The following is a 6000-nucleotide window of genomic DNA, read 5'->3' as shown; positions in this document are numbered from 1 at the left end:
GTAACTGGCTAGACGATGTAGTGCTTACACAAAGATGTTTCTGCAGTGTCAGTGAATAGCAGGCCCCACGGTTCTGTCTCTGCGGGGACGGGGGCATTCAGCTGCTGCATTTCATTACCTCCCAGGTGTACCCACAGAGACTGTGATTTGCTTTAGCCAATGCCTCCCCCTTGTAACTGGTGCCAATGGAAGATTTCATAGTCTTGGAAAGTAAGTGGTTGAAATTGCTGAAGTCGATGGCTGTGGTTATCAAGACAGAGGGAGGAGGCTGGATGTTTGCTGTAGGCTTTACTCTTGGCATTAGAACAATGTGGAAGAGAGTCTCCAACCTCTTGGTTCTCACTCCCAGCCAGCAGGCACGTATTCACGCTGTTTGTTGTCAGGAAGATTTTGGGAAAATTCTATGGTTGCTTAAATGGGTTGAAGCTTATTTTAAAACTGCACGCTATGGTGTGGGATATTGATCATAAGGGAGGCTTCTGTGGGGTGTGGGGGACAGGGAGCATATGGGAATTTTCTGTATTTTTTGCTCAGTTTTGCTGTGAACCTAAAACTGTTTTAAAAATAAAGTCTATTAAGAAAGAAATGACTTTAATACCAAAATAACAAAAATATAAAGATTGTGTAAAAAATTAAAAAGTGATAGAAAGCATATCTTTCGAGAGGTATAGCTTTCATAAATAAGGCTTCATTGCCAAAGCTAGATTAATATTCATTGTTATTTAATATTAATTGTTCAGCCTTGCATTCTGCTAGTTAGATATCTGTATACTATATGCAGTAATGGAATAAAACCACACAATCACAGGTCAGTCGTTCATTTGTGTATGTGTCCATACATGCATGCACACCCACACAACACACATGTGCACACATTCACACACTCAGCTGTGTCCTGCATGCAAGACTGGGGAGTCATGAGGGCTTCACGGCAGCGAGTGCGTTTGAACATGGCCTGCAGCATGGTTAAAGGGCTGTGTGTTTTCTGACTGTGAAATCTGCTCTGACTTCTCCTTAACTAAAAGTGTATTTTGCTTTGATGAGCATCCTGCCTTCCACTGCCCCAATCCCTGGGATTGCGTGGGCCCTGCCTCTTCCTATAGTCCCCGCCTCTCTTCAAGTTCTGAACCTCTGCAGCTCTTACCATAAGATCATACCCGCTTCTTGAAATTATCTTGGCTTCTGGGACACCATTTTTTCTTGCTTTCCTTTTTATTTCTCTGATTCTTCCCGCCTGAGCCCCCTGTGTTGGTTGGATGACCCACTAGCAATTGAAGAGTGGAATTTAGTAAAGGTAAATTCCAAAGCGGGGGGCAGGGTTGAGGTTGTTGCAACACCCCAGGTCTAGAAACACTAGCGCTCTGTCTGAAGGGCCAACGTGGGGAGGGAGCAGTTACCATCGGCAGAACCTGGGGAGAGAGCTGGATGGAGCAGGTGCATCTAACAGGTGCTGTCACCTCGGGGTACAGGAAATGCAGTCCACCTGAAGCAACCAAGCAGGGAGGGCTGGGAATAAACACAGAACACCCTCCTCCCTTCTTTGTCCTCTCTCCTCGCTGTGTCTTGATGTGCTGCCCCTTCACAAGGCTGGGAGGCAGGGAGTCATAAATGCAGTTTTTGGGTTGGTATCCTGGGACACAGGGCCGAGAGGAAAAGCAGGAAGGGTAGGTCTGCGGGTCCAGAAGGTGTCTGGCTTGCATTCCTGTTATGGGCTGAATCGTGTCCCCCAAAATCCATCGGCTGAAGCCTCACACCTCAGCACCTCCGACTGTGACTGAATTTGGAGATAGGGTCTTTCTAGATGTAATTGAAATAAAATAGGTTCATGGGGTGGGCCCTAATCCAATCCGACTGGTGTTCTTACAAGAAGAGATTGGGACACACTCAGAGGGAAGACTGTTTGCAGACCCAGCAAGGGAAAGAGGCCACCTGTAAGCCAAGGAGTGAGGCCTCAGGAGAAACCAACCTGGCGGGCACCTTGATCTGAGAGTCGCCGCCTCCAGAAGTGTGGACAACTAAATGTGTATTGCTTAAGCCGCCCAGCCTGTGGACTTCGTGATGGCAGCCCGAGCGGACGAATTCACTGCCTAAGTTTGCAGCCGCCCCGACGCTTTCTTCCGGCACCTTGCTTCTTTCTGCTGCTGCGCGTATCACCACTGGGTGCACCCAATGCCGCATTCCCATCTTCGGTCTGTCTCCCGAGGCTGTTCCCTTCCAGCCAGCCTCTTCAGGTGGGCTGCCTCTTCATTCCTGCTGCAGGCCTGGTGACTGGAACAGCGACTCACAACAGAAGGTGGTTGGCCGTGGCAGGCATTTGTTGAATGAAAGAAAGTTTTCCAAATCCCTTCTTTCTAATGTCCTCCTCTGGTTTCTTCTCCTCTGCTCACCTCTTAACCCCAAGGATCCTAGACGCCACTCGCTGGTCTGGTCCTCTCTAGACTAGTTCCTCCTCCTGGTTCCTCACTTGGGTGAGCAGCACCGCAACCCAACCATGGTCTGGAGCCAGGGACCCAGAATCAAGCCCTGTCTCCCAATCACGCCCTTCCTGGCCATCCCCTTCCAAGTCCAGGCCATCTGCACTGCTGTAGCCTCGTTTCAGCTACACGTGGGGATATTTTCCACTCCCTCCTTGGAGCCAGAGTCCAGCTGAGGTCGTGTGGTGAGGCCAAGTATTTTGAAAGCTCGTGTGTCCTCACTTCATGAGTGGCCCTTGGGGGTGGGCCATTCCAGGAGGGGCTTATAGGAAGTGTGAGGGAGATGGGCTTGAGCTGAGTTGGACACACAGTAGGGGTGGGGGGAGAGAGGAGAGGGAGATAGAGAGTCACACAGAGAGCCAGAGACAGAGAAAAACACAGGCAGAGAGAGACAGAGCTACAGAAAGAGACAGAGACACACAGAGACAGAGACAGACGGAGCATTCAGACAGGTCCGGAGAGGCAGAGCTAGAGACAGAGACAGCATGCATGGTGCACGTGTATATACAGCCTGTCTGGCGACCTTTCTTTTCACGTAGCGTGATCCAGGCCTATCAATTGCTAGGATATTAGCATTTGTGATCAATGTGTTGTCTGGAGTTTTTTTTTTTTTCTGGAAAAAGAAGGAAAGGACATCTGCCCAGAGCCATCCAGAATGTGTCCCAGAGGCCTGTCTGTGCCCATGCATGCTCAGGAATCTGGGGGCTTTTCCATGTCTAAGTGCAGCTCCCCCACCGCCCCCCGCCTCCAGCATGGGACCAAAGCCTGCGTCACCTTCAGGAGAGAGAGGATGAGGACAGGTCCAGGGTAGGGAACTGGACAAAGGGAGTTGGAGGCCTTTCCTTGGGAATGGGTGGCCCACTGCACTGCACAGGGACAGGGGAAGGATATCTTGAGCTGGTTTTGGCCTTGGCTCTCATTCCCCGGACACCAGGGCCTTGGGTTCCTTGGGTGAGGTGAGCTTGAGCATGTGGGGTAAATGTTCATGTTGGTGCGTGTGTGTGTCTGAATGAAAGAGAGAGAGAGCAAGAATATGAGAACATTCATTCCTGTCCTGACACAGAGCTGGCGAAATCACATCAAAGACCCAGTGAAAAGCTCTTTAGAAGGTAAGAGTTCTGCCCAGAGCGAAGCCTGGTGCCGATCCCGGGATCAGCTGACTCCTGGGCATTTGGAGCCTGCAGCCGTCTGGACATGATGTGGGGACAAGTGGAGGGCAAGAACGGAATATCAGAGAGAGTGACGGAGAGGAGGAATGCGGGCAACGGCGGGTGGCAGGGATCACTCATGCACACGGACGTTTCGTTTCATTTTTAGAAACTTCGAGAAAGGAAATAAAAGGGCGAAAATGTAGAATGTATTACATTTCAGAACTCAGGATACCAAGAACAAACTACACAATTGCTGAAGCTTATTAAGGGGGTTCCTTAGTATGTGAACTGAAACGCGCCAGTCCTATCCCGAGCTTCAACTCATGTATTCATTTGACCGTTTAACGAGTGGTTGTTGAATGCCTATGACTGATTGGTTCATCAACTCAGCCAGTCACAGATATTATCACCCTCTTGCTGTATACACAGCATTGCGCTAGAGAGGATATAATGTCTCACGTTTGAGGAAAAATTTCATTCTGGAAAGATTTCTTCCTACGCTCATGGCCTCTCTTCAGATTCTTAACCTCCGTGACTCTTATCCTAAGGTCATACCCCATTTCTTGAAATTATCTTGGCTCGTAGGATACCATTTTTCTTGATTTCCTTTTTATTTCTCTGATTCTTCTTGCCTGATCCCCTGTATTGGTCAGATGTCCCACTAATATGTGGCAACTGAAGAGTAGAATTGAGTAAAGGTACCATTATAAAGCTGGGGGCAGGGTTGAGGTTCTTGCAACACCCCAGGTCTAGAAACAGTGGGGAGCCCTTACTAGTGCTCTGTCTGAAGGGCCAAGGGGAGGGAGCAGTTGCCATCGGCAGAACCTGGGAGAGAGCTGGATCTCCAAGAGCTCTAAATAAACCTTAGCATCTTATTTCAATAGTTTTACATCCGCTTGTTTAAAATTCTTAAAACCAAACCATGTTTATTTATGTCGGAGTATGTGCAGAATGTATGTGCACGAGAGATGCCTTCTGCACATATAAAAGTCTGTAAACCGAGTCCCTGCCGTGACCGGGTGCCACAGTGTGGAAGGCGTGTGCAGGCTTGCGTTCTACAAACATGGATGAAATGCACATTCGAGAGTGATTCGGAAATGATTGCTTCCGCCATTTGTCGGCCAAATGTCCCAAATCCTTATCTTGGCTTCTTCCTTCTTTTGTTTGGAAAGTCCTGAGTTGTCCTTGTCAACTTCCTCACTCATGCTGCTCTCTGGAATGAATTGTTCCACCTCTCCCTGGGCTATTCACTGCAACCAAGGACATCCTAGCAATGTGATATACTTCCCCTGTCCAAAGCCATCTAGATGTTTTATATCCAGTGGGCCAGACTGTGCAGGAGTTTGTGCTCACTCCACAGGCCACAGGCTGGAGCCTTCCAGGAGCAGAGGCTAGACTGGCCGTCTTTTGACAAAGGTGCCTGGGTCCCGGCACCTCTTTTGTTCGGAGCTCTGGGAGCTGTGCGACTGGCTACTGACGTAGCACAGTGCTCCCATCTTGACCCTCTCCTTTGAGGGGAGTGAGTTCCCCTGATGATGGAAGGAAAGAGGCTCCAGAGAGGAGAGGGGAGGGAGGCATCGTACCTCGGATCAGGCTCCCAAGACAGACAGCGGCTTTCGGGTGCCTCAGGTGGCTCTGCTGGGCTTAGTGCTGCTGCAGCCTCACTGCGGGGTGGTAGAGAGCCTTGGAAGGCCAGCCTTCGCATCCGTGGACATCCTTAGGGGCAGAATGCCACGGGTAGAGGTTATGGGATTTGAAGACTGCTGGCCATTGAGGGGCAGAGGGCTTGGAACCTGCAGAGAAACCCCAGGGTCATTCCCTTCTCAGTAGATCCCAAAGTTCTGAACTGCTCACTGGGTCCTTGGTGGCTTAGCCCTTACCAACCCCTCCAGGTCCCTCTGAAGCCCTCCCACCTCCTCTGGCTTTTTCCCACAACCCTCCTGACCTTCTTCAGCTACTGGAGCTGCTGCGGCTCACCTCTGGGCCAGCACACACGCTGTTCACTCTGCCAAAACACCTCTCCTCCTCTGCTCAGAAGCATCCTAACCCCCCAGCAGGCTTCAGTGCCAGTGCTCCTGCTCCCTCCAGCACCCAGATGTCATGGGCAGTGGCCAGCTGTGAAATATGAGAACCCTGCTCGTAGAGGGCCAGGTGCTGAGTGAGGAGGAGAAACACAGGGATAAGGAAAGGCAGAAAAGTGCCCTGGAACAAGGCTCTCTTGGGGCTGGGCTTGGGGAGCCAGGAAGTCAGCACACAGTGTGGAAAGTGCTCCAATATCTGGGACTCCAGGGTTCTTTGAGAGCCTGGAGTAGTACAGGGTACCTGGCTTGAGGACAGTGGCTGCAGTCAGAGAAGGCTGCCTGGAGGAGGGGATC

The sequence above is a fragment of the Callithrix jacchus genome, chromosome 21 (assembly GCF_049354715.1).
Source record: "Callithrix jacchus isolate 240 chromosome 21, calJac240_pri, whole genome shotgun sequence".
NCBI lineage: Eukaryota > Metazoa > Chordata > Mammalia > Primates > Cebidae > Callithrix > Callithrix jacchus.
The sequence above is the reverse complement of the archived record's forward strand: the minus strand, read 5'-3'. Positions refer to the sequence as shown.